This window comes from Lissotriton helveticus, chromosome 8 (assembly GCF_964261635.1).
Source record: "Lissotriton helveticus chromosome 8, aLisHel1.1, whole genome shotgun sequence".
NCBI classification, from domain to species: Eukaryota; Metazoa; Chordata; class Amphibia; order Caudata; family Salamandridae; genus Lissotriton; species Lissotriton helveticus.
Window position 1 is genome coordinate 478,711,931 of NC_136069.1, and position 13,292 is coordinate 478,725,222.

General features: G+C 45.6%; 2 non-coding genes and 2 pseudogenes across 2 annotated transcripts; all 4 read left to right on the top strand.

Moving 5' to 3' along the window:
* LOC144773758 (uncharacterized) overlaps positions 1 to 13,292 on the top strand; it is a 143,810-nt pseudogene that overhangs the window by 61,176 nt on the left and 69,342 nt on the right.
* On the top strand, positions 1,782 to 1,850 carry LOC144774633 (small nucleolar RNA SNORD83; annotated as a pseudogene).
* On the top strand, positions 1,976 to 2,103 carry LOC144774639 (small nucleolar RNA SNORA36 family). The gene has a single exon (XR_013600407.1). It is a non-coding gene; the product is annotated as a small nucleolar RNA SNORA36 family (small nucleolar RNA).
* On the top strand, positions 2,666 to 2,740 carry LOC144774632 (small nucleolar RNA SNORD83). Its single transcript, XR_013600402.1, has one exon. It is a non-coding gene; the product is annotated as a small nucleolar RNA SNORD83 (small nucleolar RNA).

A 13,292-nucleotide genomic window follows, 5' to 3' on the forward strand; every position in this document is an offset into this window, starting at 1 on the left:
CCGTGCCAGTGACTGACAGTAATATAGTTTAATACAGGTCCTAGCAAGCTCAGGAATTAAACACAGCAATGTCTACCATCTAAACAAAAGATGCGAAAAGTATCAAAGTTTGCCCATATTCTCAGCTTCACTAATAGGTGAAAAGACAAAGTTTCAGTTAATAGCAGTGCTCTGCCCCAACCAAGATGGCTTCCAAATAGTATCAGCCTGGAGTAAAGTCCTATGTCTCTGTTAGTGAATCAGATTCCCTGAACACATTCCTCTGTTTATTTGTTCTTTCCCTCTATACTAGGATTTTTTGTCAAAATGTTTTATTTCTGCAAAGGTAGATGTTGTTTGAACATGGTGCGCCCTTCTTGCTACCTGTTTAGGTCTACAGACCCTGGCGAAATTACATAGTTATTTATACTTTTGTAGATTTGTGTGTTTGCTTGGCAATGCTTGTCATTTCCCATTTGAAACATGTTGCCCAGCAGTATCGCCCCTGTGGGAATCTCATCCTCATCTGATCTCTTCTTCTCATCTTATGTTTCCCACTTTCAGCTTCCTGCTGCCCTGCGTAGACATTTCTGTCATGCATCTAAAACTTTGCAATTCATGTATTATTTCAATAGCTGCTTCTGGCGTGCTATACGCTGTAGTTGGTGAGGACCTTTGTATTTTTGCTATTCATTTTTTTGCCACTATCCCATGATCATTTCATCCTGAACTTCCACGAATTGAAAAGTGGCAGAAAGCACATGCAGAAATTCAATTCAAATTTCTACCAGCTTGCCTGGTTGTTGCACTTATAGGAAGACTTCTTGGAATGACCTTACAGTGCACATTATCACACAAAGATACTGACCCTGAACATTGGGCAGGTGGCTACTGATGTCAGCATTTATTTGGGTTTACTTAACTATCCCTGCCTACCCTGTGCTGAGTCCCCCTCCCATTTTTGGCATTTGGAAAAATGTGCACATAAGTTTGTATAAATATCCCCCCCAACCCCTGCCCCTCCTACGAATAATACTACCTTTTTAGGTCTCGGCTTGCGATGGCTGCGCAGACATGCGCAGTGGAGCTGGCGAGATTTAATAACATTGAGTATTTTTCACTAGCGAGGTTAAGCCCTGCCCCACTTTTCAATTGGCTGGCGTCCTAAACTGTGGCCAGCCATTGGAGAAGAGGTCCTAGTGACGTTCTTCTTTCTCTGTGAGCCCCTTTTCAGAATGGCTTACTTGACTTACTGCTGCAGTTAAAGCTTTCTTATCTTCTTTATGGGGCAAAACAGATGGCCCCATAAAGAAAATAAGGGACCTTTTACCGCAGCAGCAAGTCAACCTGAGTCCCGTACTGGGACGTGTGCACACGCCTTCCTACAGTCTTACAATGGTTTATGTAGTGATGGAATAGCATAGGGTGGGGATGTCTTATACATTTTACCAAGTGGTTGCATCTTTATTTCATAGCCAACTTGAACTGTCAGGGAACGCTGTGCATCTGAACACAGAAGTGATGAGGGTGCTTGGGGTGTCTAGGGGTCTGTATCCACTATGTGCTGCAGGAGGTCTGCTTGGCCGCTGAGGTGACTTTTTTTTTTTTTTCCTTCTTTCTTCAGACGCTTGAAATCCTGACGGGTGCTCTGTTCCAGCCCCCCCCGGTGGTAGCTGCAGTGAAGAGACAGTTAAGAGTGCGCACCATCTATGAGAGCAAACTGCTAGAATACAACCTGAGAGGCGATTGGGTGAGTGCACTGTGGGGGGGCACATTGTGATTGGCCTCGGAGCCGGTAGTGAGCCAAATGATGTGACTCAGATTTCATCAGCACTCTGTGCGAGGATGACTTGTATCCATCACTGATGGCTCGCTCTGGGTAGCTCTACATAGCTGTGACTGTGGAGTGTAGAACGCTGCACCCGGCAGGGCTGGAATGTATGGCGGAATCCTGAGAGAAGGTATGTATGCTCGTGTCTCGGGGTGCGCAGACCCCACCCTAGGCGTTGAGTTCAGCTCAGGGCTGCCCCCCTCTGCTGGTAATTAAGCCTTGGGAGAGTGAGCGGGCTGCAGGGCAGCGGGTGTGGGGCGGTGCTCCGTCCAGCTGCTCCGCGGTCTACACGCCGTGAATGGTGGCTTGGGGTGTTTGACCGGCCAAACAATCCAATTTAAACTATCACACCAAGGTGCTTAGTTTATTGAGCTCGGTAATTATCACCCATTCTGACTTTCTGTGAAATAACATGCAGATTCTTTGATTGCGTCACCAATACTTGCGTGTCTGGATAAATCCACATTTTAGAATGTAACATAGGTGTGAATTTTATCATCTACTTACTGGATGTTGTAAAGCTCTCAGCACTCATTTCTGTTCCGTCGCACGCTTGCCTGGTCATTCTGGGGGTTGTTTGGGGGGGGCGTCGCTGTCCGATCGCAGATGGGGTGAAGCTTTGCAGCGGTGCCCTGGTCTTAAAGTAACATTCCTTGTTCCTTGCACAGGACAACATGGTGACAATGCATGACGTGCTGGATGCTCAGTGGCAGTATGACAACACCAAGGACGAGACCTACCTCCGACCCGTCATCTACCCCTTGGAGAAGCTCATGGTGTCCTACAAGCGGCTGGTCATGAAGGACAGCGCGGTGAGTGCTTCGAAGGCCTGGGTGGGCGCTGGCAGCGTGTAGAGCCACATGATGAGAAGCAGATTCCATGAACACTCGTGTGAAGATGACGTGAATCTATCACCCATGGCTGATGGCTCTGTATGCATGTCCTCTAACCCCCCCCCCCCCAAGATGTGCTCGAAAGGGGAATCCTTAACTCCGCTTTTAAAATCCTGCTTTTGTCTGATTTCACGTCTCTTCTCCAGGTCAACGCCATCTGCTACGGTGCCAAGATCATGCTCCCAGGAGTCCTGCGTTATGAGGATGGCATCGAGATGAACCAGGACACTGTGGTGAGCACCACTAAAGGAGAAGCCATCTGCATGGGTAAGAGCTGCGCGGGAGCTGTGCCAGGCACGAGTAAGGGCGAGGGCATGGAGCCTGTGTATCCTGTGCACTCTCTACTACTCACTCTCTACTACTCTCTACTACTCACTCTCCACTACTCACTCTCTACTACTCTCTATTACTCTACTCTCTACTCATTCTCTAATACTCACTCTCTACTACTCTCAACTACTCACTCTACTACTCACTCTCTACTACTCACTCTCTACTACTCACTCTCTACTACTCTCTACTACTCTACTCTCTACTCATTCTCTACTACTCACTCTCTACTGCTCACTCTCTACTACTTACTCTACTAATCACACTACTAACACTCTAGTACTCACTCTCTATTACTCTCTAGTACTCTCTACTCACTAAATACTACTCACTCTCTACTACACAATCTGCCAAAACAGCCTAACCTTACTCCAAACCTTTACTCTTTGCCTAAATGCACTAGTGAACAAAATGCCACCAGTCTCATCTTTATTACACATAAAGCAATTCTGTTTGTAATCAGGTGGATTTGTAGCTTTAGCTTTATTAGGGTTTTTTAAACCTCCATGAACATAACATGCATATATATGCATGTGTATGTATATATATATATATATATATATATATATATATATATATATATATATATATATATATATATACCTACTGGCGGTCGCCAGTAGGTATATATAGTTAGGATTTTTTCTCTATGGGATTTTTGAAAATTCTATGTCCATTCAGCCGTTCGATTATTATTATTATTATTTTTTTTTGCCCCGCGGGGCCCTTTTAAAACCTCCACATCAAACCTAGGGGGTCAGCGAGGATCTACTATGCCCCCTTATGGTCATTTGCCCCTTCGCTTTGGCCTCCTCTTGTCTCTCGATCCTACCGAGAGACAAGATGGCGGCCGCTACGGACTGTTTGGAATGTTTACAGACGCCGGAGAACCAATCAGCTTCGCTTCACAAAGCTCCGTTGCGCGAAAAGTACGCGAACTGGAGCACTGCCCGGTCCGCTGTTACAGATATATATCTTTTTTTGAACGTTAATTTCTCAAAATCCACTGAAGCACATATATTGTATAGTTCCAAGGCAGCAGAACGATGGCACCAAGGTGATATCCAGTAAGTTGCCGCACTGGTTTTGGTATCCTACAATGCTGCTCCGAATAACGGCGTGGGGCGCCCCGGGGGAGGCGGCGTGAACGGGCCTCTCCAGGTGGAGTCTCGTCTGTTGTAGTGGGGCGCCCCTTTACCGTTTCAGTTGCCATTCCGTCCGCTTTTGGTCCACTGTGTCAAAAGCCGCAATTCAGCTGAGTTGCGCCCACTCTTGCGGTGCAGCGATAGGCGGCTGTCACAGGACTCTCAAAATGGCGGCAGGCTGTTTCCTTTTTAGGCCTGGTCCACTGAAATGGCCCTGGGACACCTTGGAAATCGGACGCTTGTCTGCTAGGTCTGGACCCCATTCTCGAAAGCGTCCCCTCCGCCTTGAGGATTCATCAAAATGATGATTGCTCGCGGAATGACCACGACAGAGCTACGAGATGGTGGTGCTCTCATGCTGACGCCAGCTTCAGTCTGAAACATCCAGAAACAAGGTGGGGCTTTCATCGTTTGGGAAAAAAAAAAAGTTTTCATCCAATGAAAAGTGTTGTTTTTAGGTCATATGATCAAGCCTTCCATCATTAGGAAACCAAAAGTAAAATGAACCAATGAAAAGTTTTATAAACAAGTCACATGACCTGTTATGCGGCATAGGGTATAAAATGCGGAGAAAATACGTTGGCACGTGAGGCGGCGTCAGTAGCGGACCGATGTGCGAATAGGCCGAAGGCAACACAACGCGCCAAGATCCGGATGGCACCGAGGTGGTGTCCAGCAAGATGCAGCACTGGTGTGGCCATCCTACAATGCTGAAAGTCGGCGTGGGGCGCCCCGTTGGCCTGTGAGTTTGCGTCAGTAGCGGACCGATGTGCGAATAGGCCGAAGGCAGCACAACGCGCCAAGATCCGGATGGCACCGAGGTGGTGTCTAGTAAGTTGCCGCACTGGTGTGGCCATCCTACAATGTTGAAAGTCGGCGTGGGGCGCCCCGTTGGCCTGTGAGATGGCGTCAGTAGCGGACCGATGTGCGAATGGGGCCAAAGGCAGCGCAACAATATTTTCTGACTAGAAGACACCACAAGGCGCTGAGATGCCAAGATTCGGATGGCACCGAGGTGGTGTCTAGCAAGTTGTGGTACTGGTGTGGCCATCCTACAATGGTAAAAGTCGGCGTGGGGCGCCCTGTTGGCCTGTGAGATGGTGTCAGTTGCGGACCGATGTGCGAATGGGGCCAAAGGCAGCGCAACAATATTTTCTGTATGGAAGATACCACTAGGCGTTGAGATGCCAAGATCCGGATGGCACCGAGGTGATGTCTAGCAAGTTGCTGTACTGGTGTGGTCATCCTACAATGCTGAAACTCGGCGTGGGGCGCCCCATTAGCCTGTGAGATGGCGTCAGTAGCGGACCGATGTGTGAATAGGCCGGAACCAGCACAAGGCGCCAAGATCCGGATGTCACCGTGGTGGTTTCATAGTTGAGAGGCACTTCATCTGCAGTGGGGCGCCGAGATCCGGATGGCACCACGGTGATGTCTAGCAAGTTGCTGTACTGGTGTGGTCATCCTACAATGCTGAAACTCGGCGTGGGGCGCCCCATTAGCCTGTGAGATGGCGTCAGTAGCGGACCGATGTGTGAATGGGGCAAAGGTAGCGCAAGAATATTTTCTGAAGAGGAGACACCACAAGGCGCTGAGATTCGGTTACCACCGAGGTGATGTCTAGCAAGTTGCCGCACTGGTGTGGCCATCCTACAATACTGCTCCGAATAACGGCGTGGGGTGCCCGAATTGGGGGGGGGGAGGCGGCGTGAACGGGCCTTCCTAGGTGGAGGCTCGTCTGCTGTAGTGGGGCGCCCCTTTACCGTTTCAGTTGCCATTCAGCTGAGTTTCGGCTGCTCTTGATGCTACAGCGACAGGCGGCTGCAACAGGACTCTCAAAATGGCGGCCTGTTCTTTGGATTTGGGCCTGGTCCACTAAAATGGCCCTGGGACACCTTAGAACTCGGACGCTCGATTTTTATTTTCCTTTCCTGTACATGCAAAAAAAGGTAAATGCCCGGTACGTTACACGCTTCATCTGCCACGATGAACTCTCCAGAGGAACCGAAAAAAAATATAGTTATGGTAACTATACCATGCATCGTCATATGGAGAGGTGGCACCAATTAATTATAGTGCTGCATAAAAGAGAGATTTGGAGGAGAACCCCTGACCTGCTAGTACATTCATCAAAGAAGTGGCACTGACAGCATCAGAGGCAAGGGAAACGGTCCCAAATATTTAGAAGAACTTTGGAAAGATTAAAATGACATGTTTAGATTGTGGCAAATTAATTTCATGTGGACAGATGAGTGTTACTCTAATAAATACAGCATATGTACATCATCATAGTCGATGGTTGGTAGAGACATTTTGACTATATCCTGGACCTGCCCGTCCTCGCTCAAAATGGCGCCGGAATAAATGGGACTCGTAACTCCTTGTTGTGTACTGGTTGCAGAACCTTGAAATCACGAGATACGTATGCAGTTTTGAAGCACATGGCGGGCGGGGACGATAATTGATTGAATATTTCGACATCCCTATTGATATTAAGTTCTGATGTGTTATTGATTACTGTACTATTGAAAGTTCGAATTAACGTCACCCATGGTACTTGCCCGCAAATGTATATCTAGATAATTTTATTGTAACTGGCCCTGTCGTATTTTAATTATAAAATGTACGTCCACCGATTCCGTAACTGTTAGACACCTTAGTTCTTGCAACCTAATGGCCCGCCCGTTACGTTCCTCTACAGTGTAAATGTCTACTCATCATATACGATTACAGTTTGCTCCGTGGCCGGCCCACGTGGTTATAGGCTCGTATTTGTATAATGAAATTTTCACAATAAAGGTTTTTAAAAGAAAACATGGTAGTAGTATATACATTGGTAAAGTTTTTAATAATAGTCACTGTTTTAGAATCATTAAAAGGCAAGTGAAATAAAGCAGACCAATTACATGAAGGGTAAAAGGTATAATACGAAGGAACGCAGTAAAGATAAATGGTCAAGGGCTGTTGTGTTTTTTACTCCTGCAACATAAAGTGATCGATAAGAATCTCATATTCAGGCGTATCGGCGACTAAGACAGCAGGTCGACCCTCTTTTGCTCAACGGCTCCGTCATGGGACGAATAAAAGCTCTTTTTCTCGAAAAAAGAATATATTTTACTTGCAGGACAGTTGTAAATTTTCCGGGAAAGTACATTAGCCTGGAACATTATAACATATATTTAAGAAAAAATAATGTTCGGAAGTAATAAAAAGCGTAATTTTTAGGTCATATGACCAAGCCTTTCATCATTAGAATAAGAAAAGTAAAATGAACCAATGAAAAGTTTTATTAACAAGTCACATGACTTGTTATGCTTACGTTACGCGCTGCGCGCCCCGGATGACTTCCGGATGCGCTAACGCGGCGCGTCATATGACGCATTACGCGACAACGCAGGTCCAGAATATAGTCAAAATGTCTCCACCAACCAGCGGTCGGAACACAACCCCTTTCAGCAGGCTAAATAGTTCTGTTAAATGACAACAGAAGGGACAGGCAACAAGAACCATCAGTCAAAGAGGGGAGGGCTAGTTCTTCTCTACCGGGTTACATTGGGGCGCTACCGGAACTGATCGAATTGGTAGTCTACAGTGTTTCTGGATGTTTCAGACTGAAGCTGGGGTTAGCATGAGAGCAGCACCATTTCGTAGCTCCGTCGTGGCCATTCCGCAACCAATCATGGCAGCCGCTCTTTATCGTTATTTTGGGCGGGGTGGGTGGCGGAGCCGAGCTGTTTTGCAGCCATCATTGTGTGGAGTTCAGTTCATCTCACTAGTTTTGTATTTGTCATGAGGGGTTGTTCCTAATGTTTCTATTTTAGCGAGGTCAAAAAGAGATCCCATTAGTGGCCTACTGATTTTGCTCGATTCCTTTTCTTTTTTTTTTACACGATTTTTCGTTATCTGCAAAGACTAAACAGAGTATTGCGACTCTGTGTTTGTTTGTAAATAGAGAATGAACCAAAGAGAACCAATTCTAAAACAGTAAATACTTGGATAACAATCAATCAAATGGAGAGAGAAGCAGGCACGACGTATTACAACGGGGGCAAAGGCCTGCGTTAACTACCCTTCACTATGTGCAAAGAGAGAGTACTCCTAATAGAAATGAGGGGGGGGAGGCACCATTCAAAGCAGATCAGTGTGCATAAACACGAAAATGTTTTCACTTACCACGTACTTGACATTCGACAGCTTATGATATTTGCTATTAAAAAACCATTGAAATTCACTGAAAAAACCATAGGTTATAGACCATATATAGTTAGGAATTAGCATTTACAAAACCTTGAAAATTCACTGAAAAAACCATAGGTTATAGACCATATATAGTTAGGAATTAGCATTTAAAAAACCTTATTTTACTCACACAAAACCATTGAAATTCCATATATAGTTAGTTGCACTAACTATATATCGCGCACCCGCAATCCACTGCTGATGATGTCACATATTACATCATTCATGACATGGTCAGTGACATCACTGATGACATCACTGATGACATCTCAAATGACATCACTGATGACATCACTGATGACATCTCATTTGACATCAATGACCACATCACTGATGATATCATTCATGTGACAATACAATGCATCTCCTCACATTTTAATATAACCTCTGTTTCACCCAGTGTTAAATACAGAGTATAATTTTTTAAACCATTGACACACCAATACTAGTTACTACATACGTACTCACTGATTCCTACGTCTACACACACATTCACTCATTCACCCATACAATCATTCATACATACAATCACTCATCTTTACAACACTATCATATGCACTCATACACCTATACAGACACTCACACTCTGCCACTCATCCATGGAGTTACTCACACACCTAGTCAGTCCTGTAAAGAATCAATCACACTTCCATTTTCTTGTCTATACAGTTAAACATAGAGCACCTTACATTTTCAAACATATACTAACACATACTTACTTTCTTATACAATCATTGATACAAGTACACATTGATCTGCACAGAGTCACACACCTCCCAGCCAGGCACACACACACTCAGTCTCCCATACAAATACTTGGACAATCAATCAATAACCCATATAGTTAATCATATAGCTACTGATCAACACATGCAGCAGTTTACAGAACAACAGACATAATGATGCATAAATTAAGACAGTTTAGTCACTAACCCATGCACTCAGTGAGACACATTTAATCACTCACTCATACATTCACTCATGCACCTACTAAATCCTTCGTCCAGACACTTATACATCTACTCATTCTTCAATATGTAAAACATATTTAAACTTTACAGAAACACACAGTCACTGGATGATGTCATCAGTGATGTCATCAGTGATGTCATTTGAGATGTCATCAGTGATGTCATCAGTGATGTCACTGACCATGTCATGAATGATGTAATATGTGACATCATCAGCAGTGGATTGCGGGTGCGCGATATATAGTTAGTGCAACTAACTATATATGGAATTTCAATGGTTTTGTGTGAGTAAAATAAGGTTTTTTAAATGCTAATTCCTAACTATATATGGTCTATAACCTATGGTTTTTTCAGTGAATATATATATATATATATATATATATATATATATATATTACCTACTGGCGGTCGCCAGTAGGTATATATAGTTAGGATTTTTTCCCTATGGGATTTTTGAAAATTCTATGTCTAATAACTTTGGCGTTTGTGGACGGAATTGGCTGAAATTTTCAGGAAAATGGCACATTTTGTTTCTGAGCAGCCCTTGAAAATTTGGGGGGGGTTCGTCAAGGGGGGGCCGAGAAAAAAGGGGGGTCCCAAAACGTGTTTTTAACATTGAGTTTTCCATAGGGCGGTTGGCCTCACTTTTAGCCCGAACGGCTGAATGGATTTGCACGAAACTTGGCAAAATTGTAGGGACTGGTAGCCCGATGTGCCTTTTGTAGGTCTCAATATATGTGCTTCAGTGGATTTTGAGAAATTAACATTCAAAAAAAGATATATATCTGTAACAGCGGACCGGGCAGTGCTCCAGTTCGCGTACTTTTCGCGCAACGGAGCTTTGTGAAGCGAAGCTGATTGGTTCTCCGGCGTCTGTAAACATTCCAAACAGTCCGTAGCGGCCGCCATCTTGTCTCTCGGTAGGATCGAGAGACAAGAGGAGGCCAAAGCGAAGGGGCAAATGACCATAAGGGGGCATAGTAGATCCTCGCTGACCCCCTAGGTTTGATGTGGAGGTTTTAAAAGGGCCCCGCGGGGCAAAAAAAAAAAAAATAATAATAATCGAACGGCTGAATGGATTTGCACGAAACTTGGTAAAATATTAGGGACTGGTAGCCCGATGTGCCTTTGCTAGGTCTCAATATATGTGCTCCAGTGGATTTTGAGAAATTAACGTTCAAAAAAAGATATATATCTGTAACAGCGCTCCGGTTCGCGTAACGGAGGTTTGCGAAGCTGATTGGTTCTCCGGCGTGTGTAAACATTGCAAACAGTCCGTAGCGGCCGCCATCTTGTCTCTCGGTAGGATCGAGAGACAAGAGGAGGCCAAAGCGAAGGGGCAAATGACCATAAGGGGGCATAGTAGATCCTCCTTGACCTCTTAGGTTTGATGTGGAGGTTTTAAAAGGGCCCCGCGGGGCAAAAAAAATAAGAATAATAATAATAATCGAATGGCTGAATGGATTTGCACGAAACTTGGCAAAATTGTAGGGACTGGTAGCTCGATGTGCCTTTGCTAGGTCTCAATATATGTGCTCCAGTGGATTTTGAGAAATTAACGTTCAAAAACAAGATATATATCTGTAACAGCGCTCCGCTTCGCGGAGATAAAATTATATCTGTATTACCTAGCTGTTGCTAACACCAGTTAGCGACGGCTAGTAGGAGATAGCGACCATCTTGGGCCCCACTTTGCATGTGAGTGATATTTATCACTAATGACATGCAAAGTGGGCATGCCAAGATGTTAGCGACTGGAAACAGTCGCTAACATCGCTATCTCCTATTATCAACTTTTGGAAATATTCGCGATAAGCGCGAATATCTCCAAAAGCTAGCACCTGCCCTGAGCAGTTCTAAGGCATGTTATCCAATGGGAGGTGGATAACATGGCTAAGAGCATTAGCTCGGTAATGCATGAATATCGCTGAGTTTTCAGCGATATTAATGCATTGCGGTAGTTTTTTATCGTATTTGCGATAAACCTTGATAATAGCAAGGTTTATCTGCGATAATTTCTGACGATGCTTAGCGGTAAAAAAATCGTTGCTAAGCATCGTTAGGGATAAATATCGCTTAACTTTGGTAATATGCCCCAACGTCTGTTAACGTTCGATTCGAAGGAAATCAGGAAGTGTTGAAAAACATTGTCTGCGCCATCTTGCCTTTTTTCAAATGCCACACTTTTGTCGTGCACGGCAGTCATTTTAGATGCCTTGACCAGACCCACTCTGTGCACGCTGTCGATCCTTAGCATGACTCCCCACCCTCGCAAGCATCTCCCCCAGGCAGTGGTCACCCCCGCTCTCTGTCTTATGCATGGGTAATAAACCACCCCCCATCTGCGCTGCTCTTCCCTGAGAATCACACCCTGTGCCCGCCCGACACCTCCCTTTCGCCCTATTCACTACCTCTGACACTCCTTTTCCTCTGTGTCCGATTGTCCAGGCCGGTCCTAGGGTATCAGCTAGCCCTGCAGATGTAGTTTATGGCCCCAGCTGTAAAGAATCACCCCTCTTCAAAGGAGTTATAGTAGATCAAGGCCCACACTCGATGAGATCCGTCACAGCAGACGCGTTCCTATTATCTGAAAACCATCCTGTATTGTGATTGGGGAGGGGACCGAGCCTGAAGCGGAAGATTCCAGGGATGACTCTTTGTACATCAAAGTTTTTACAATTATGTGTCACATTAAAAATATATAGCACTCCAACAAAGTAGTAAGATTATAAAACTTTAATAACTTATAAATATATACAAGAAAACAAAAACAGTAATAACATATAAACATTTTTAGGGAAAAACAACGAAGTAGCGGTCGGCTGTGCGAATAGTCCCAACGCAGCACAACGTCCAGATTTCTGGCGTGGGGCGTCGCGGGGGGTGGGTCATCAGTAGCAAACTGTTGTGCGAATAGTTCCAAGGCAGCAGAACGATGGCACCAAGGGGATGTCCAGTAAGTTGCCGCACTGGTTTTGGTATCCTACAATGCTGCTCCGAATAACGGCGTGGGGCGCCCCGGGGGAGGCGGCGTGAACGGGCCTCTCCAGGTGGAGTCTCATCTGTTGTAGTGGGGCGCCCCTTTACCGTTTCAGTTGCCATTCCGTCCGCTTTTGGTCCACTGTGTCAAAAGCCGCAATTCAGCTGAGTTGCGCCCACTCTTGCGGTGCAGCGATAGGCGGCTGTCACAGGACTCTCAAAATGGCGGCAGGCTGTTTCCTTTTTGGGCCTGGTCCACTGAAATGGCCCTGGGACACCTTGGAAATCGGACGCTTGTCTGCTAGGTCTTGGACCCCATTCTCGAAAGCGCCCCCTCCGCCTTGAGGATTCATCAAAAGTTTTGGGGGCCCCCGACTCCTGTAGGCTTCTGGTGGGGAGCGGCTGCCATGATTGCTCGCGGAATGACCACGACGGAGCTACGAGATGGTGGTGCTCTCATGCTGACGCCAGCTTCAGTCTGAAACATCCAGAAACAAGGTGGGGCTTTCATCGTTTGGGAAAAAAAAAGTTTTCATCCAATGAAAAGTGTTGTTTTTAGGTCATATGATCAAGCCTTCCATCATTAGGAAACCAAAAGTAAAATGAACCAATGAAAAGTTTTATAAACAAGTCACATGACCTGTTATGCGGCATAGGGTATAAAATGCGGAGAAAATACGTTGGCACGTGAGGCGGCGTCAGTAGCGGACCGATGTGCGAATAGGCCGAAGGCAGCGCAACAATATTTCCTGAATAGAAGACACCACAAGGCGCTGAGATGCCAAGATCCGGATGGCACCGAGGTGGTGTCTAGTAAGTTGCCGCACTGGTGTGGCAATCCTACAATGGTAAAAGTCGGCGTGGGGCGCCCCGTTGGCCTGTGAGATGGCGTCAGTAGCGGACCGATGTGCGAATGGGGCCAAAG